The following is a 21,700-nucleotide window of genomic DNA, read 5'->3' on the forward strand; positions in this document are numbered from 1 at the left end:
AAGCGGTTTCCGTTAGCTGGGCTCCCGCAACTCTTTGACGTTTGGAATTGGAATTGGAGGACAAGTTCGTCAGTAAAGGATAATAGCTGGAGACACCAGGAACTACAGATGCTGGACGTTGAGCAAAACACAAAGTGCTGGAGGAACTCAGCGTGCCCGGCAGCATCTGTGGACGGAAGTGGACAGATGTTTGGACCCTTCTTCAGCTCCATTATCTCCCCCTTTCCCCCCCCTCCCCCCTTTCATCCATATCCCTCCCTCTGGCTGTACATTTCACTCCTCCTCTCCTCCCTTTACCTGACACTCATTTGTCTCCTTTTCACCTCCAGCCTTTGTCACTTTACTCCATCCTTCTTCCTATCACCCCTTCACCTGTATCCACCTATCACTGGCCAAGCTTTGTTCTGCCACCACCTCTCGTTTCCAGCTTTCTCCCCCCACCCCCCCCCTACTCCATCCGTCTGAAGAAGGGTCCTGACCCAAATCGCCATCTGTCCAATCCCTCTGCAGATGCTGCCTGACCCGCTGGGTTCCTCCAGCGCCGAGCTGCTCCAGAGTCGAGCATCAGTGCTGTTGTAATACCAGGGCCCATCCACTGGGTGTCAGGGCCAAGCTGCCGGGGGCTGCAGCCAGGGTGACCCGTGGTCTGGACAGTGCACTGACCAGTCGATCAGCCTCTCGCTGGGCAGGTCCTGTGGGCAGGCGGGGGGGCGGGGGGCAGTCGCTTTGGGCAGCACCCATACCCCCACTGCTCCGACTGCTCACTCACCCACCAGGCTGCCTGGCTGATGACTGGTCAATTGTCCGGCCTGAGCCACAGGCCACTGCCTCCCTCCACCGGAGTGAGGGTGGGGGTGGGGGGGAGAGAAAGGGGGCGGGGAGGGAGGAGTTAGGGGGGGGAGGTGAGGGGAGAAGAAATAGGGGTGTAAAATGAGGGTAGAAGCAATAGGTAGCAAGGTGAAAAGTAAAAGTGGCAGGCTGGAAAATCCAGGGCAAAAATCAAAAAGGGCCACTTTTCAACAAAATTGTATAAGGGGTAAGAGTGTTGTAAAAACAAGCCTGAAGGCTTTGTGTCTCAATGCAAGGAGCATTCGTAATAAGGTGGATGAGTTGAATGTGCAGATAGCTATTAATGACTATGATATAGTTGGGATCACGGAGACATGGCTCCAGGGTGACCAAGGCTGGGAGCTGAACATCCAGGGATATTGAATATTCAGGAGGGATAGAGAGAAAGGAAAAGGAGGTGGGGTAGCGTTGCTGATTAGAGAGGAGATTAACGCAATGGAAAGGAAGGACATTAGTTTGCAGGATGTGGAATCGGTATGGGTAGAGCTGCGAAACACTAAGGGGCAGAAAACGCTGGTGGGTGTTGTGTACAGGCCACCTAACAGTAGTAGTGAAGTTGGAGATGGTATCAAACAGGAAATTAGAAATGCGTGCGACAAAGGCAAAACCGTTATAATGGGTGACTTCAATCTACATATAGATTGGGTGAATCAAATTGGCGGGGGTGCTGAGGAAGAGGATTTTTTGGAATGTATGCGGGATAGTTATCTAAATCAACATGTAGAGGAACCAACGAGAGAGCAGGCTATTTTAGACTGGGTATTGAGTAATGAGGAAGGGTTAGTTAGCAGTCTTGTTGTACGTGCCCCCTTGGGCAAGAGTGACCATAATATGGTTGAGTTCTTCATTACGATGGAGAGTGACATTGTTAATTCAGAAACAATGGTTCTGAACTTAAAGAAAGGTAACTTTGAGGGTATGAGACGTGAATTGGCCAAGATTGACTGGCAATTAATTCTAAAAGGGTTGACGGTGGATATGCAATGGAAGACATTTAAAGACTGCATGGATGAACTACAAAAATTGTTCATCCCAGTTTGGCAAAAGAATAAATCAGGGAAGGTAGTGCATCCGTGGATAACAAGGGAAATCAGGGATAGTATCAAAGCGAAGGATGATGCGTACAAATTAGCCAGAAAAAGCAGCATACCGGAGGACTGGGAGAAATTCAGAGACCAGCAGAGGAGGACAAAGGGCTTAATTAGGAAAGGAAAAATAGATTATGAAAGAAAACTGGCAGGGAACATAAAAACTGACTGCAAAAGTTTTTATAGATATGTGAAAAGAAAGAGATTAGTTAAAACAAATGTAGGTCCCTTGCAGTCAGAAACGGGTGAGTTGATCATGGGGAACAAGGATATGGCGGACCAATTGAATAACTACTTTGGTTCCGTCTTCACTAAGGAAGACATAAATAATCTGCCGGAAATAGCAGGGGACCGCGGGTCAAAGGAGTTGGAGGAATTGAGTGAAATCCAGGTTAGCCGGGAAGTGGTGTTGGGTAAATTAAATGGATTAAAGGCCGATAAATCCCCAGGGCCAGATAGGCTGCATCCCAGAGTACTTAAGGAAGTAGCTCCAGAAATAGTGGATGCATTAGTAATAATCTTTCAAAACTCTTTAGATTCTGGAGTAGTTCCTGAGGATTGGCGGGTAGCAAACGTAACCCCACTTTTTAAGAAGGGAGGGAGAGAGAAAACGGGGAATTAAAGACCAGTTAGTCTAACATCGGTAGTGGGGAAACTGCTAGAGTCAGTTATTAAAGATGGGATAGCAGCACATTTGGAAAGTGGTGAAATCATTGGACAAAGTCAGCATGGATTTACAAAAGGTAAATCATGTCTGACGAATCTTATAGAATTTTTCGAGGATGTAACTAGTAGCGTGGATAGGGGAGAACCAGTGGATGTGGTGTATCTGGACTTCCAGAAGGCTTTCGACAAGGTCCCACATAAGAGATTAGTTTACAAACTTAAAGCACACGGCATTGGGGGTTCAGTATTGATGTGGATAGAGAACTGGCTGGCAAACAGGAAGCAAAGAGTAGGAGTAAACGGGTCCTTTTCACAATGGCAGGCAGTGACTAGTGGGGTACCGCAAGGCTCAGTGCTGGGACCCCAGCTATTTACAATATATATTAATGATCTGGATGAGGGAATTGAAGGCAATATCTCCAAGTTTGCGGATGACACTAAGCTGGGGGGCAGTGTTAGCTGTGAGGAGGATGCTAGGAGACTGCAAGGTGACTTGGATAGGCTGGGTGAGTGGGCAAATGTTTGGCAGATGCAGTATAATGTGGATAAATGTGAGGTTATCCATTTTGGTGGCAAAAACAGGAAAGCAGACTATTATCTAAATGGTGGCCGACTAGGAAAAGGGGAGATGCAGCGAGACCTGGGTGTCATGGTACACCAGTCATTGAAAGTGGGCATGCAGGTGCAGCAGGCAGTGAAGAAAGCGAATGGTATGTTAGCTTTCATAGCAAAAGGATTTGAGTATAGGAGCAGGGAGGTTCTACTGCAGTTGTACAGGGTCTTGGTGAGACCACACCTGGAGTATTGCGTACAGTTTTGGTCTCCAAATCTGAGGAAGGACATTATTGCCATAGAGGGAGTGCAGAGAAGGTTCACCAGACTGATTCCTGGGATGTCAGGACTGTCTTATGAAGAAAGACTGGATAGACTTGGTTTATACTCTCTAGAATTTAGGAGATTGAGAGGGGATCTTATAGAAACTTACAAAATTCTTAAGGGGTTGGACAGGCTAGATGCAGGAAGATTGCTCCCGATGTTGGGGAAGTCCAGGACAAGGGGTCACAGCAAGGATAAGGGGGAAATCCTTTAAAACCGAGATGAGAAGAACTTTTTTCACACAGAGAGTGGTGAATCTCTGGAACTCTCTGTCACAGAGGGTAGTCGAGGCCAGTTCATTGGCTATATTTAAGAGGGAGTTAGATGTAGCCCTTGTGGCTAAGGGGATCAGAGGGTATGGAGAGAAGGCAGGTACGGGATACTGAGTTGGATGATCAGCCATGATCATATTGAACGGCGGTGCAGGCTCGAAGGGCCGAATGGCCTACTCCTGCACCTAATTTCTATGTTTCTATGTTTCTAAGAAGGGAGGGGAGGAGGCACGTGTTTTTTGTATGGCATTTCCACATGATACAATGACAAACTTTGCCTGCTCTCCCATTAAATCATCTCAAATCATAGCGGTATGAAGATTGATTCTCCAATTTCAAGTAATTCCTGCATCCCCTCACCTCTCTCTCCCCCTCCCCTACCCTAGCCGTGCTACAAGTTCCAGTGTTCCCATCCTTGTATCCCTCCCGTTTGCACATCTTCCTCAACCAACAACAGACCATTATGGGCTCCACCCATCCTGAGGTCATCTGTTGCCAGCCCGGATTTGTTCTGACCTTTATCGTCCCCAGCTTATCCCCCCCCCACCCCACCTTCATTTTCAGTCTGAAGAAGGGTTTGGGCCCGGAATGTCACCTATTCTTCCTATCCAGAGATGCTGCCTGACCCGAGGAGTTACTCCAACATTTTGTGTCTATCTTCAGTATAAACCAGCATCTGCAGTTGCTTCCTACATTTTTTGTCCTGCCCCACCTCTTTTCCAGCTTTCTTCTCCCCTCCCACACAGTCAGTCTGAAGAAGGCCCCCGATTCAAAACATCACCTGTGAGTACTGTACAACCGAGCCGTGCACAAATATCACAGGTTGTGCACAGAGAAAAATAGCAGAATATATGTAGAAAAATATACTACACTATGCAGAATATAGTGTCACAAAGTTATAGTGTTACAATTACGGAAAAAAAAGCCCAATACCTACAATGAGGTAGGTTGGAAGATCAGGACTGCACCCTTGGACTCGAAGGCTTGAGCAATAGGGAGATGTCGGGCAGGCTAGGACTTTATTCCTTGGAGTGTAGGAGGATAAGGGGTGATCTTATCGAGGTGTATAAAATCGTAAAAGGAATAGATCGAGTAAATGCTCAGGGCTCTTGCCCAGAGTATGGGAATCGAGAACTACAGGACATAGGTTTAAGGTGGGGTGGGGGGGGGGGGGGGGGGGGGGGAGAGAGAAACAATTAATAGGAACCTGAGGGGCAACTTGTTTTTTACACAGAAGGTGGTGGGTGTATGGAATGAGCTGCTGGAGGAGGTAGTTCAGGCAGGGACTATCGCAATGTTTAAGAAGCATTTAGACAGGTACATGGATAGGACAGGCATAGAGGGATAAGGGGCAAACACAGGCAGGTGGAACTAGTGTAGGTGAAACATGTTGGTCAGCAAAGGCAAGTTGGGCTGAAAGGCCTGTTTCCACAATGTGACTCTGAGAGTTATTTCACAGAGTGGTTGGTATCTGCAACTCGCTGCCAGAGGAGGTGCTGGAGTCAGATACAATCACTACATTTAAGAGACTTTTGGACAAGCAGTTAAATAGGCATGGCATGGATCCCTACAGACCTGCCGTGAACAAATGAGATTAGTATAAATGGGCAAAGAGGTCAGCATGGGCGCAGTGGGCCAAAGGGCCTGTGCGTCTGCTGTACGAATCTAGTACTCCATGAGGTGTGAATGAGCTGGGGAGATTTATTGCTGCAGTGTATAATATGTGAACGAGCACATGAAACGTGAACATCAGATGCGGTTAAAGAATTATTCTGTCATGGGGCTGTTTTGTTGCGATTGACTGACGACCAGAAATCTGAATTTTAATTCTCAGAAAAAGCTGCAGAAACCGCCACGATTATGTGTGAACGGCCGTCTCTCTAACTCTGCTGAAGTTCACCATTCAGTGTGCACTGTTCTCACAGATGATGGCGGCCAAGGTTTGTGGAATGGAGACCACCTTGGGTCCACCTGTTGGACTGTCCCACCACAGCCCTGGTCTGGGTCTGGACTGAAGCTGCCCCAAACAGTCCCTCTTACAGGTTATTCTTGCCAGAGACCCAGTTTCAAGGCACCTGCACCCCTTGGATGTGTGTGATGGGACAGTGTCGAGGGAGCTGCACACTTGTTTTACTTCCAAGGACTTTATTCAATAATTGCATATTACATAAACATTCACTAGTCACATTGTATCAGGCAATGATTATAATACAATAACGGCATCTTTATCTGCAAAGCTCTCCACCCCCCGAGTTCACGGAAGGCCTCTAGAGTCCACGTGGACACCACGTGTTGCTATTCTAGGGACACGCGAGCACGGACATAGACCCGGAAGAGGAGCAGGCAGCCGACTCTGTACTGGTGTGGCCATGACTGCCCGCTGCCTGGACCCGTGAATGGCCATCTTGGCCAGGCCTAGACCCGGCAGGGAGATCCCACCTTCCTGATTGACCCTCCCCACTCCCTGCCTTGTGCCCAAATACCACAATCGTGGGACTAAAATGCAACCAAAACTTGATGAGCAGCCCCTTCAGATACTCGTACATGGGCTGCAACCTCTTGCACTCCATATACACGTGGAACTCGGGCTCTTCCTCGCCGCAGACGTTACAGGCGGCTGGTGAGTCCGTGAACCGACTCAAATATTTATTACACACCATGGCTCTGTGCAACACTCTCCACCCCAGGTCCCCGATGTAAAGGGGAAGGACTCCCTTGTAGAGAGACCTCCACCGGGGACCACTCCCCGCCATCAGGTGGTAACAGCTGGGTGAGTCCGGACGGAAGACGAGGGTGAGGAAGTGCAGAGTGTGCAGGAGCGACCTGTACAGTACACGTCTTCACGAGTCATGGAACGGCGCGCTGGGCATCTCGGAAAGGCGGCTCACGTTGTGTAGGGTCCAGCTTCCAGGAAAGATTCCGGGGCCTGCGCCCGATGAGCAATTCCGACGGAGCGGGGGTAAGCTCGGTCAGAATCGTTCCGCGCACGCATCTCTCCTCGACACCCACCGTGACAGGGTGAGGACGGCCCCCCCCCCCCTCGCTGTTACAGTAGCTTCACTCTGTGTCCGATGGCAGGTGTGTGTGATGGGACAGTGTAGAGGGAGCTTCACTCTCTCGGGATGAGTACACTGCGTTTACTGAATGGGTTCAATAAAGTTCAGCGGACCTGCAGAAAGATGCAAGTCATGGCTGTTTACTCATTCGGCCGTGATGTGAATTACCGGTTCTGGTTAAACGTTGCCTCACTGCCATCCTCACGTTAATCAGTGACCGGTTACTGGGCGGTTGGGGCGAGCATGAACGGAGAGGTCAGGGTGGCAGGGTCAGTGTGTGTTGGCACCATCTCACCCTCACTGAGCCCACCTGACCCTGCTGCACCACTCACACGTCACACACCCCCACCCCCTCCCTGCTCACCCTCACCTGCCTCTGGCACTGAGCCTGGTGACCAGGAGCAGGCCATTCAGCCCATCTACTGCAGGCAAGAGTGTGTGAGTCTCCGTGTGTTAGTGTATGTACCTGTGCATATCTGTGTGCTTGTGAGCGTATGTCTGTGTGTGTTAGTGTGTGTGCGCATATAGGGATGTGTGTGTGTGTCAGGGTGTGAGTGTGTATCAGTGTGTGTGTGTGCCTGTGGGTATATTTGTTTTGTGTGTGTGTGCCTGTGTGTGTGTGTGCCTGTGTATGTCTGTGTGTGTGCGTGTGTGTGTGCGCGTGTGTGAGTGTGTGCGTGCGTGTGCGTGTGTGTGTGTGTGCGTGCATGTATGCGTGCGTGTGTTTGTGCGTGTGTGTGCGTGTGTGTCTGTGTGCGTGTGTGCGTGCGTGTGTGCATGTGCGTCAGTGCGTGTGTGTCTGGTCGTGCGTGTGGTTGTGCATGCGTGTGTTTGTGTGTGTGTGTGTGCGTGCGTGTGTGTGCGTGTGTGCCTGTGTGTGCGTGCGTGTGTGCGTGCGTGTGTGTGTGCGTGTGTATATGTGTGAGTGAGAGAAACTAGTATCTGTTCTTTCTGAATATAAATCCCCACATTCCCAAACGTCATAGTCACAGAGCATACAGCACAGAAATAGGCCCTTCGGCCCACCTTACCCATGCTAACCAAGTAAGCATACTGGCTTATCCCATTTGCCCACATTTATCCCTCTAAACCTTTCCTATCCATGTACCTGTCAAAATGTATTTAAAATGTTGTTTTAGAACTTGCCTTTGGCAGCTCGTTCCATATACCCACCACTCTCTGTGTAGAAAAGTTGCCCCTCAGGTTCCTATTAAATATTTCCACTCTCACCTCAAACCTATGTCCTCTGGTTCTAGATTCCCCTACTTTTAAAAGACTGTGTATTCACCCTATCTATTCCTCTCCCGATTTTGTACACCTCTATAAGATAATTCTCCTGCTGCCCTCCAAGGAATAAAGTCCTATCCTGCACGACCTCTCCTTGCAGCTCAGGCCCTCGAGTCCTGGCAACATCCTTGTAAATGTTCTCTGCATTCTTTCCAGCTTGATGACATCTTTCCGACAGCAGGGTGACCAAAACTGAACACAGTACTCTGAGTAGTTTTCCAAAATGGGATTGAGGTATGTGTGTGTGTGAGAGAGAGAGGGGGGGGCAGCTTTGGTGTTAGCTACACAGCATAACTCTGTGTGTGAACTCCGTTCATTCAGATCTACAGGGATCGGGTTTCCTTCATTCCATGGCGTGATGTTCCTGGAAAACTATCATGGGACCTGTGTTTATAAAGAGAGAGAGTGGGTCTCTGTTTACATAGCACCACCCACCACAGGCTCCTGGCTGCTGCTATGCTGCTTCTCTCCACTGGGCGGTGTTGAACTGATACTGAACCAGATACGGCACTGAAGCTGGCCCTTCGGCCCACAAAGGCGATGAATCTGTGCAATCCATTGCCACAGACGGCGGTGGAGGCCAATTCATCAGGTATTTTTAAAGCGGAGATTGGCAGGTTCCTGATAGTGAGGGCATCAAAGATTACGGGGAGAAGGCAGGAGAATGGGGTTGAGGGGGGAAAATAGATCAGCCATGATCGAATGGTGAAGTAGACTTGATGGGCTGAATGGCCCAGTTCTGTTCCTATGTCTTATGGTCTAATGGTGTCCACGTCGACCATCGATCACCTGTTCACACTAGTTCTATGTTATTCCTCTTTCTCATCCACTCCTTGCACGATTGGGGCAATCTGCAGAGGGCCAATTAACCTACAAACCCGCACGTCTTTGGGACGTGGGTGGAAACCAACATGCTCACAGGGAGAACGTGCCAACTCCACACAGACAGCATCCAAGGTCAGGTTCGAACCCAGTTCTCTGGCATTCTGAGGCAGTGGCTCTAAAAATGTGCGGGGTTGTAAGTTAATCGGCCCTCTATAAATTGCCCCTGGTGTGTAGGGAGTGGATGAGAAAGTGGGATAGCATAGAACTTGTGTGAACGGGTGATCGATGGTCGGCGTGGACCTGGTGGGCTGAAAGGCCTGTTGCCGTGCTGCTTCTCTGAAACTCTAAACCAAACTCTAAACGTTGTACTATTATAGTTATCGTGCACTATAATGGTCACTTGTGCACTAATGCAACTATGAGCACGTCACACCATTATGGCCACCTTCACACCATTATGGTCACCTTCACACCATTATGGCCACCTTCACACCATCATGGTCACCTTCACACCATTATGGCCACCTTCACACCATCATGGCCACCTTCACACCATCATGGCCACCTTCACACCATCATGGTCACCTTCACACCATTATGGCTATCTAGTTGTTAATGTATTGTATCATTGATTATTACATATTTGTCTTTGCATTATGGTGTTTACGGGCCTGTTAAGCTGGGCAGCACGGTGGCCTAGTGGTAGAGTTGCTGCCTTGCAGCGCCAGAGACCCGGGTTCAATCCCGACCGTGGGTTGATGTCTGTACGGAGTTTGTACGTTCTCCCTGTGACTGCGTGGGTTTTCTCCGGGTGCTCCGGTTTCCTCCCACACTCCAAAGACGTACAGGTTTGTAGGTTAATTGGCTTCGGTAAAATTGTAAATTGTCCCTATTGTGTAGGGTAGTGCTAGTGTACAGGGGTGATCGCTGGTCGGCACGGACTCGGAGGGCCGAAGGGCCTGTTTTTGCGCTGTATCTCTAAAATCTAAAGTCTAATGTTCTGTTGCCGGTACAGATGACAATTAAACATTCTTGATTCCACCAGGATTGGGGGCCGGGCAGTGACAGACGGATGGTTGCAAGTGCTTCTGACTGTCCGCAAGCACGGTCGACACAGGCTCCAGACCACTGCTTTGAGTGGAGTAATGAGAGGACAGTCCTTCTCCCCCGCCCCAGGTCCAAAACCCAAGGCATTGTGGAAATGTAGGACCAGCGGTCCACGTGTACACAGTCACCCAGAATCACACAGCACAGAAACAGGCCCTTCGGCCCAACTCATCTATGCCGACCAAGAACCCCATCTACACTCGTCCAATTTACCTGCATTTGGCCCATATCCCTCTAAAACTTTCCTATTCATATACCTGTCTAAATGTCGTTATAGTACCTGCCTCAACTGCTTCCTCTGGTAGCTCATTCCATAGAAACATAGAAACATAGAAATTAGGTGCAGGAGTAGGCCATTCGGCCCTTCGAGCCTGCACCGCCATTCAATATGATCATGGCTGATCATCCAACTCAGTATCCCGTACCTGCCTTCTCTCCATACCCTCTGATCCCCTTAGCCACAAGGGCCACATCTAACTCCCTCTTAAATATAGCCAATGAACTGGCCTCGACTACCCTCTGTGGCAGGGAGTTCCAGAGATTCACCACTCTCTGTGTGAAAAAAGTTCTTCTCATCTCGGTTTTAAAGGATTTCCCCCTTATCCTTAAGCTGTGACCCCTTGTCCTGGACTTCCCCAACATCGGGAGCAATCTTCCTGCATCTAGCCTGTCCAACCCCTTAAGAATTTTGTAAGTTTCTATAAGATCCCCTCTCAATCTCCTAAATTCTAGAGAGTATAAACCAAGTCTATCCAGTCTTTCTTCATAAGACAGTCCTGACATCCCAGGAATCAGTCTGGTGAACCTTCTCTGCACTCCCTCTATGGCAATAATGTCCTTCCTCAGATTTGGAGACCAAAACTGTACGCAATACTCCAGGTGTGGTCTCACCAAGACCCTGTACAACTGCAGTAGAACCTCCCTGCTCCTATACTCAAATCCTTTTGCTATGAAAGCTAACATACCATTCGCTTTCTTCACTGCCTGCTGCACCTGCATGCCCACTTTCAATGACTGGTGTACCATGACACCCAGGTCTCGCTGCATCTCCCCTTTTCCTAGTCGGCCACCATTTAGATAATAGTCTGCTTTCCCGTTTTTGCCACCAAAATGGATAACCTCACATTTATCCACATTATACTGCATCTGCCAAACATTTGCCCACTCACCCAGCCTATCCAAGTCACCTTGCAGTCTCCTAGCATCCTCCTCACAGCTAACACTGCCCCCCAGCTTAGTGTCATCCGCAAACTTGGAGATATTGCCTTCAATTCCCTCATCCAGATCATTAATATATATTGTAAATAGCTGGGGTCCCAGCACTGAGCCTTGCGGTACCCCACTAGTCACTGCCTGCCATTGTGAAAAGGACCCGTTTACTCCTACTCTTTGCTTCCTGTTTGCCAGCCAGTTCTCTATCCACATCAATACTGAACCCCCAATGCCGTGTGCTTTAAGTTTGTAAACTAATCTCTTATGTGGGACCTTGTCGAAAGCCTTCTGGAAGTCAAGATACACCACATCCACTGGTTCTCCCCTATCCACGCTACTAGTTACATCCTCGAAAAATTCTATAAGATTCGTCAGACATGATTTACCTTTTGTAAATCCATGCTGACTTTGTCCAATGATTTCACCACTTTCCAAATGTGCTGCTACCCCATCTTTAATAACTGACTCTAGCAGTTTCCCCACTACCGATGTTAGACTAACTGGTCTGTAATTCCCCGTTTTCTCTCTCCCTCCCTTCTTAAAAAGTGGGGTTACGTTTGCTACACGCCAATCCTCAGGAACTACTCCAGAATCTAAAGAGTTTTGAAAGATTATTACTAATGCATCCACTATTTCTGGAGCTACTTCCTTAAGTACTCTGGGATGCAGCCTATCTGGCCCTGGGGATTTATCGGCCTTTAATCCATTTAATTTACCCAACACCACTTCCCGGCTAACCTGGATTTCACTCAATTCCTCCAACTCCTTTGACCCGCGGTCCCCTGCTATTTCCGGCAGATTATTTATGTCTTCCTTAGTGAAGACGGAACCAAAGTAGTTATTCAATTGGTCCGCCATATCCTTGTTCCCCATGATCAACTCACCCGTTTCTGACTGCAAGGGACCTACATTTGTTTTAACTAATCTCTTTCTTTTCACATATCTATAAAAACTTTTGCAGTCAGTTTTTATGTTCCCTGCCAGTTTTCTTTCATAATCTATTTTTCCTTTCCTAATTAAGCCCTTTGTCCTCCTCTGCTGGTCTCTGAATTTCTCCCAGTCCTCCGGTATGCTGCTTTTTCTGGCTAATTTGTACGCATCATCCTTCGCTTTGATACTATCCCTGATTTCCCTTGTTATCCACGGATGCACTACCTTCCCTGATTTATTCTTTTGCCAAACTGGGATGAACAATTTTTGTAGTTCATCCATGCAGTCTTTAAATGTCTTCCATTGCAAATCCACCGTCAACCCTTTTAGAATTAATTGCCAGTCAATCTTGGCCAATTCACGTCTCATACCCTCAAAGTTACCTTTCTTTAAGTTCAGAACCATTGTTTCTGAATTAACAATGTCACTCTCCATCCTAATGAAGAACTCAACCATATTATGGTCACTCTTGCCCAAGGGGGCACGTACAACAAGACTGCTAACTAACCCTTCCTCATTACTCAATACCCAGTCTAAAATAGCCTGCTCTCTCGTTGGTTCCTCTACATGTTGATTTAGATAACTATCCCGCATACATTCCAAAAAATCCTCTTCCTCAGCACCCCTGCCAATTTGATTCACCCAATCTATATGTAGATTGAAGTCACCCATTATAACGGTTTTGCCTTTGTCGCACGCATTTCTAATACACCCACTACCCACCCTGTGAAAAAGTTGCCCCTCAGATTCCTATCAAATCTTTCCCCTCTTCCCTTAACCCTGTGCCCTCTGGTTCTCATTAAATTGGAGCGGGTGCAGGAGAGATTCACCAGGATGTTACCTGGGCTTGCGGGCTTGAGTTACAGGGAGAGGTTGGATCGGCTGGGACTTTGTTCTCTGGAGCGTCGGAGGCTGAGGGGTGACCTTATTGAGGTGTACAGGACCACGAGAGGCACGGATAAAGTGAACGCTCACTGTCTTTTCCCCTGGGTAGAGGATTCTAAAACTAGAGGGCACAGGATTAAGGTGAGGGGGTAGAGATTTAAGATGGACCTCAGGGGCAACTTTTCCACTCAGAGGATAGTCTATGTTTGGAACCAGCTGCCAGAGGAAGCAAGAGATGTGGAGACAATTATGGATGTTAAAAGACATTTGAACAGATATGTGGATAGGAAGAGTGTAGAAGAATATGTGCCAAATGCAAGCGAATGAGATTAGCCCAGATGGGCAGAAGGGCTTGTCTCTGTTGCTCTAGATCGCAATTATTATGTCAGGGTAGTGGACTGTTCTTGCTGAGTCCACTCATCATGGAGATATTTACAGGGTTGGGTTGGGCAGACATGTTATCCTAGAAGCACGTTTGATCCTTGGCGGAGCTTGAGTTCCTTTCCCACCTCAGCCGTTTTCCAGGTTCAGTCAAATGTATGTAAAAAAAAAGGAACTACAGATGCTGGTTTATACTAAACATAGACACAAAGTGCTGGAGTAACTCAGCGGGTCAGGCAGCATCTCTGGAGAACGTGGACAGGTGACATTTCAGGTCGGGACCCTTCATCAGTAGATGGGAGGAATGGGGGGAGGGGGTAACTGGAAGCAAGAAAAGACCAGTACAAATCAAGGCCGAATGGCCTGATTCTACTCCTATCACTTATGACCTTATGAGAGCCGGCAACATATGACCTCAGGCAGAGAGGTTCGCTGAGAGGCCAAATGTTGGCTAGGGATGGTGTGATGCCAAGAGGTCAGAATTAATGGCACACGAGTGCTGTGAGGTAGAGGTACAGTGTAAAAACTCACTAGCAGCATCACTGACACATCGACTCAGACAAACACACACACAAACATGTTACACATCAATTCTCCAAGACACTGAACAGAAAAACTCTGTGCAGAAACAGGCCATTCACTGAACCATGCCAACCAACTATGGCCCGTACACTAGTCCTATCCTACACACTAGGGACAATTTACTGAAGCCAATAAATCTACAAGACTGCACGTCTTTGGGATGTGGGAAGAAACCGGAGCTCCTGGAGAACACCCACACAGTCACAGGGAGAACGTGCAAACTCTGCAAAGACAGCACCCGAGGTCAAGATTGAACCCGGATCACCGGCGCTGTGAGGCAGTAACTCTACCACTGTGCCATTGTGCTGCCAAATTGTTCCTGGTGGTGTGGGACTTCAGGCTTCCGTACCTCCTGCCCGACAGTGGCAGTGAGAAGGAAGCACGGTCCGGATGGTGGGGGGGGGGGGGGGGTGAGGTGTGGGGAGGAAAGGTGGTATCTGTGGGGAAGGTGCAGAACGCTGAGGGTGGGCACAGACTTGCTGTGGGAGGATGGGGGATATGGGTTCGGGTCAGAGTGGGATAGTTCAGAGATGGGTTGGATGGTGCAATCATTAAATCACTTATTGAAGGAACAGGCTCAGGTCTGTAGGGAGAACACAAGTTAAGAAATAATAGGCCTGTGAATTTTGTTTTGTTTAATCATTAATCCCCTCTCTGGGGAAAGTGCTGGGCTTTGGGATTCACATCTGTCTGGCAGACTCTGGAATAGAGTCCCAGCCTGTTCAACCTTTCCCTATAGCTCAGATCCTCGAGTCCTGGCAACATCCTCATAAATCTCCTCTGCACTCTTCTCAACATAACACCAGCTTTCCTATAACATGGTGCCCAGAACTGGACACAATACTCCAAATGTGGCCTCACCAACGTCTAATACAACTGCAACATGACATCCCAACGTCTATACTCAAATCTCTGACTGATGAAGGCAAATACGCCAAAGGCCTTCTTGACCACCTCATCTACCTGTGACGCCACCTTCAAGGAACTATGCATCTGTACTCCCTCTGCTCTACAACATTTTCCAGAACCCTACCATTCACTGTGTAGGTCCTGCCCATGTTGGACTTTCCAAAATGCAACACCTCACATTTCTCTGCATTAAATTCCATCAACCTTTCCTCAGCCCACCTGGCCAATGGATCGAGATCCTGCTGCAATTTTTGACAACCATCTTCTCTATCTGCAACACCACCCATTTTTGTATCACCTGCAAACTTGTTAATCTTGCCGTGTATGTTCTCATCCAAATCATTGATATTGATGGCAGTTCCTTCCTACGTGACTGAGTGTAAGAGTTGGGCCATCGTGGTGCAGCTGGACAAAACATTGGTTAGACCGCTCTTGGAGTGTTGTGTATGGTCCTGGTCTCCACACTACAGGAGGGATGTGCCAGCAATGGGGAGAGTGCAGAAGAGACTTATATAATGTTGCCTGGAAAGGAGGGCTGTGGTTACAAAGAGAGTTGAGACAGGCTGGGAATTACTCTCGCTAGAGCGGAGGAGGCTGAGGAGCGACCTTACAGAGGTTTATATAATCACGAGAGGCATGGATAGGATAGATAGCCCCAATCTTTTCCCAGGCCAGGTCAGTCTGGAACTAGAAGGCACACGTTTAAGGTGAGAGGGGAGAAAGTTAAAGGAGATGGGAGGACCATTTAGTAGTCTGATAACAGCGGAGACGAGGCTGTTCCTGAGTCTGGTGGTGCGCGCTTTCAAGCTTCTCTACCTTCTGCTGGGTGGGAACGGGGTGAAGAGGGAATGAGTGGTCTTCTGTGACTTTATTTTCAATCTGGCCCGGATGGATCGGCGTGGCAGACAGGAGCCAAGAAGAGAAGGTGCCCATTACTGCCACTGACCTCCCCCACACGCCAAAGAGGGAGGTGGATGTCTGCTCTGTGTGTGTGCATAACCCAGCAACCTACAGCAAGGACCATCAGCGCAGGGCTCGGGCAAACAGCCAGAGGTCAGCTCTTCGTGGAGGCACTAAATCTCTGGAGAAGACAGTTGCTCTTTGGAGTTTCTTTCTAGAAGTCTACAGGCTTACAGTGTGAGAGTCAAGAATCAAGAGTGTTTCATTATCATCACTTACACTGGTACAGTATTACACCAGGGCCATGTTACACCGGTACAGTGTTACACCAGGGCCACATTACACTGGTACAGTGTTACACCTGTACAGTGTTACACCTGGGCCACATTACACTGTTACAGTGTTACACCTGTACAGTGTTACACCTGGGCCACGTTACACTGGTACAGTGTTACACCTGTACAGTGTTACACTTGGGCCACATTACACTGGTACAGTATTACACCAGGGTCATGTTACACTGGTACAGTGTTACACCTGTACAGTGTTACACCTGGGCCACATTACACTGTTACAGTGTTACACCTGTACAGTGTTACACCTGGTATAGTGTTACACCTGTACAGTGTTACACCAGGGCCACATTACACTGGTACAGTATTACACCAGGGTCATGTTACACTGGTACAGTGTTACACCAGGGCCACATTACACTGGTACAGTATTACACCAGGGTCATGTTACACTGGTACAGTGTTACACCAGGGCCACATTACACTGTTACAGTGTTACACCAGGGCCACATTACACTGGTACTGCATTACACCAGGGCCACATTACACTGGTACTGCATTACACCTGGGCCACATTACACTGGTACTGCATTACACCTGGGCCACATTACACTGGTACTGCATTACACCTGGGCCATGTTACATCCATGTGACGTTACACCCCGGCAGCATTACACCTGTACAGCATTATCCTTGTACAATGTTACATCCATACAATGTTACACCTGTACAGCCTTACATCTGGACAACGTTACCCCTGTGTCCAGGGGGACTCAGGAGGCTTTCAGTCAACGCCGGCCTCTGCGGGGAGTTGAGTGCAATGTGGACAAGGATGATATCATTATAATTTGATGACTGATTTATGTTTGCAAACTGCCAATGGCAGTCTTGATCCTTTCACTACTCTGTATCTGTGATTAATTGATTAAAAGCTCCTCTTTAACGAAAAAAAACATTACTCCTGGAGAACGTTACATCTACAGTGTGACTCCCTACAATGTTACTCCCCGTAACATTGCACGTAAATGTTACTCCCTACAATATTACTCCCGACATTGTTACTCCTTACAATGTTACTCTCTACAATGTAACTCCCTTCGAAAGTACTCCCTATGATGTCACTCCTTACAACATTACTCCCAACATTGTTATTCTGACAATGTCACTCTATATATTACACCTAGAGTACAGTGCATTCAGAAAGTATTCAGACCCCTTCACGTTTTCCACATTTTGTTCCGTTTATTATTCTAGGTCTTATTCTACGCCTTATTCGAAAATGGATTAAATTCTTTTTTTTATCATCAATCTATACACAAAATCCCATAATAAAAAAGCAAAAACAAGTGTTTAGAAATGTTTCCAAAGTAATTAAAACTAAATAACTGAAATATCACATTTACATAAGTATTCAGATCCTTTACTCAGTACTTTGTTGAGGCACCTTTGGCAGCGATAACAGCCTCAAGTCTTCTTGGGTATGATGCTACAAGCTTGGCACACCTGTATTTGGGTAATTTCTCCCATTCTTCTCTGCAGATCCTCTCAAGCTCTGTCAGGTTGGATGGGAAGTGTCGATGCACAGCTAATTTCAGGTCCATCCAGAGATAATCGATTGGGTTCAAGTCCGGGCTCTGGCTGGGCCACTCAAGGACATTCAGAGACCTGTCTCGAAGCCACCCCTGCGTTGTCTTGGCTGTGTGCTTAGGGTCGTTGTCCTGTTGGAAGGTGAACCTCTGCCCCAGTCCGAGGTCCAGAACGCTCTGGAGCAGGTTTTCATCAAGGATCTCTCTGTACTTTGCTCCGTTCATCTTTCCCTCGATCCTGACTAGTTCCCAGATCTCCCAGTTCTTACATAGAAACATAGAAAATAGGTGCAGGAGTAGGCCATTCGGCCCTTCGAGCCTGCACCGCCATTCAATATGATCATGGCTGATCATCCAACTCAGTATCCTGTACCTGCCTTCTCTCCATACCCCCTGATGCCTTTAGCCACAAGGGCCACATCTAACTCCCTCTTAAATATAGCCAATGAAAAACATCCCCACAGCATGATGCAGCCACCACCATGCTTCACCGTAGGTATAGTATTGGCCAGGTGATGAGCGGTGCCTGGTTTCCTCCAGACGTGACACTTGGCATTCAGGCCAAAGAGTTCAATCTTGGTTTCATCAGACCAGAGAATCTTGTTCAGGTGCCTTTTGGCAAACTCCAAGCGAGCTGTCATGTGCCTTTTACTGAGGAGTGGCTTCCGTCTGGCCACTCTACCATAAAGGCCTGATCAGTGGAGTGCTGCAGATATAGTTGTCCTTCTGGAAGTTTCTCCCATCTCCACAGAGGAACTCTGGAGCTCTGTCAGAGTGATCATCGCGTTCTTGGTCACCTCCCTGACCAAGGCCCTTCTCCCCTGATTGTTCAGTTTAGACGGGCGGCCAGCTCTATGAAGAGTCCTGGTGGTTCCAAAGTTCTTCCATTTAAGAATGACAGAGGCCACTGTGTTCTTTGGGACCCGCAATGCCGCAGAAATTGTTTTATACCCTTCCCCAGATCTGCGTCTCGACACAATCCTGTCTCGGGGGTCTACGGACAATTCCTTCGTCTTCATGGCTTGGGTTTTGCTCTGACATGCACTGTCAACTGTGGGACCTTATATAGACAGGTGTGTGCCTTTCCAAATCATGTCCAATCAATTTAATTTACCACTGGTGGACTCCAATCAAGTTGTAGAAACATCTCAAGGATAATCAATGGAAACAGGATGAACCTAAGCTCAATTTTGTGTGTCACAGCGAAGGGTCTGAATACTTATGTACATGTGATATTTCAGTTATTTCTTTTTAATGACTTTGTAAAAATTTCTATCCCTTTTTTATTATGAGGTATTGTGTGTAGATTGTTGATTAAAATTTTTTTAAATCCATTTTAGATAAGGCTGTAACGTAACAAAATGTGGAAAAAATGATGGGATCTGAATACTTTCTGAATGCACTGTATGTCCTCTCTGAGTCTCCCTGATCAGCCACACTCCTCCACCACATCTGAAACCCTGGAGCGTTGTCGACAGTTGTGTCTCTCCTGCAACCAAGTCTCTGCAACGACCACAACGCTATCGTGCCAAGCAAGCACTGGCCCAGGCACTGGGTTCGCCGGCTTTTTCCACAACACTCCATGCATTGAAATGACCCCACGTCAGCCCATCAGCTTCACCCCTATGATCCATAAACCGCTTCCTGCCTGCAGCTCCCTTACACACTCACTTGGCCTAACCTTCACTTTCCCAACAGGGCAGTGTTTACAAAAAAACAGCCGCTTTGCGCAAATTGACTGCATGTTTTGTTCATCCAAACGTCACAGATGCAGCAGTGGTGTGGAGTGCCGCGGCTACGTTAAACGTTAACTGTGAAGGCCAGCGCTATCACAGCTCGGGTCACAGCAGGTTAATGGTTAACACGGCTACGCGTGTCTCTACGTCCCACATGTGCAGAATGACGCGTCGTGTCTCATTCAAGTGTGCGTGAGACAGGGGGAGGGAGGGGGAGAGACAGAGGGGAGGGAGGGAGAGAGACAGAGAGGAGGGAGGGAGGGAGGGAGGGAGGGAGTGTGCAAGAGCAATTGCAAAAGAGTGAGGGGGTAATATTCTCAAGTGCAAATAAGGTTTGCCTTTATACTTATGTGTACAAACGTGGCCATATGTCTGAGGGAGGCTGTGCGTGTGTGTATGTGCGAGTGTGTCAGTGCATTTGTAGTGTATCTGTGAGTACATGTGTGTCAGTGTGTGTCAATGTTCGTGTGTGTAATTGTATGAGAGCAAGAGAGAGAGATTCTCGAGAGTGTGAGTGATAGTGCAAGGGAACTGAACAAGAGGGTTCTCTCTCAGTGGTATGAGTGAGTGTGTGTGTGAGTGTGAGTGTGAGTTGTGTGCCAGACTCGTGCTCGCGTGTAGCTGCTGAACACTCCAATAGTTTGACTCACTCATTTCACGCTTCCCATCAAGCCCCCCCCCCCCCCCCCCCCCCCCCGCATTCTACCCCTCACTCACACTAGGGAGGCAATTCACAGAGGGTCCATTAACCCACCGACGCTGCACGTCTTTGGGATGTGGGAGGAAACCGGAGCACCCGGAGGAAACCCACATGGTCACAGGAAAACTCCACCCAGACAGCACCCAAGGTCAGGATCAAACCCGGATCTGTGGGGCTGTGAGGCAGCAGCTCCACCCGCTGCGCCACAGTGCCGCTGGAGGGTTGAGGCCTGTGACCAGTGGAGTGGCGCAGGGGTCGGTGCTGGGTCCCCTGTGAGGAAGGATATCTAAATTTACAACAAGATCTAAATCAGTCGGGAAGGTGGGCCAAGGAATGGCAAATGGAATTTAACTATGACAAGTGTTTTGCAGTTTGATGTATCAGACCAGGGCAGGACTTACACAGTAAATGGCAGAGCCCTGGAGAGTGTTGTAGAACAGAGAGATCTGTGGAGTACAGGTGTGCGGTTCCTGAAGGTGGTGAGCCAGGTGGGCAGGATGGTGAAGAAGGTGTTTGGCACGCTGGCCTTCATTGGGAACGTCATTCTGTGCAAGAGTTGAGACGTCATGATGCATCTGCACAAGTTGTTGGTGAGACCACACTTGCAGCATCGTGTGCAGTTCTGGTTGCCCATATACAGGAAGGATATTTAGTTTAGTCTTGTTTATTGTCACATGTACTGAGTTACAGTGAAAATCTTTTTGTTGTGTGCTAACCAGTCAGCGGAGAGACTATACATGATTATAAACAGGCCATCTACAGTGTACATGCAGGACAAAAATCAAGAGATACAGTCAAATCAGGCTCAACTCTGCAGATTCTCATTCTCTGAATTTAATTTAAATGTACAGATATATTTAATTTTATGGAACAAAGAAAATGTACAGAGCTGCTTTGTATGTACATCTGTGTGATAGTGTCGTTTACATCATTTACATAATAGACAATAGACAATAGGTGCAGAGTTGGCCATTCCGCCCATCGAGCCAGCACCGCCATTCGCTGTGATCATGGCTGATCATCCACAATCAGTACACTGTTCCTGCCTTCCCCCCATATCCCTTGACTCCGTTATCTTTAAGAGTATCTATCTCTCTCTTGAAAGCAGCCAGAGAATTGGCCTCCACTGCCTTCTGAGATAGAGAATTCCACAGATTCACAACTCTCTGGGTGAAAAAGATTTTCCTCAACTCCGTTCTAAACGGCCAACCCCTTATTCTTAAACTGTGGCCCCTGGTTCTGGACTTCCCCCAACATCAGGACAAGCTTCCTGCCTCTAGCATTTTCAATCCCTTAATAATCTTGTATGTTTCAATGAGATCCCCTTTCTAAATTCCAGAGTATACAAGCCCAGTCTCTCCATTCTTTCAACATATGACAGTCCCGCCATCCTGGGAATTAACCTCGTTAACCCACGCTGCACTTCCTCAATAGAAAGAATGTCCTTCCTCAAATTTAGAGACCAAAACTGCACACAATACTCCAGGTGTGGTCTCACGAGGGTCCTGTACAACTCCAGAAGAACCTCTTTGCTCCTGTACTCAACTCCTTTTGTTATGA

At 47.9% G+C, this 21,700-nt stretch overlaps 1 long non-coding RNA gene across 1 annotated transcript; it reads left to right on the forward strand.

The window, feature by feature from the left end:
* The first annotated feature begins 483 nt into the window (after positions 1-483).
* LOC116983270 lies at positions 484-6,862 on the forward strand. The gene is made up of 4 exons (XR_004414663.1): positions 484-493; positions 6,377-6,379; positions 6,518-6,525; positions 6,830-6,862. It is a non-coding gene; the product is annotated as an uncharacterized LOC116983270 (long non-coding RNA).
* The last annotated feature ends 14,838 nt before the right edge of the window (positions 6,863-21,700 follow it).

The sequence above is a fragment of the Amblyraja radiata genome, chromosome 18, assembly GCF_010909765.2.
Source record: "Amblyraja radiata isolate CabotCenter1 chromosome 18, sAmbRad1.1.pri, whole genome shotgun sequence".
NCBI classification, from domain to species: domain Eukaryota; kingdom Metazoa; phylum Chordata; class Chondrichthyes; order Rajiformes; family Rajidae; genus Amblyraja; species Amblyraja radiata.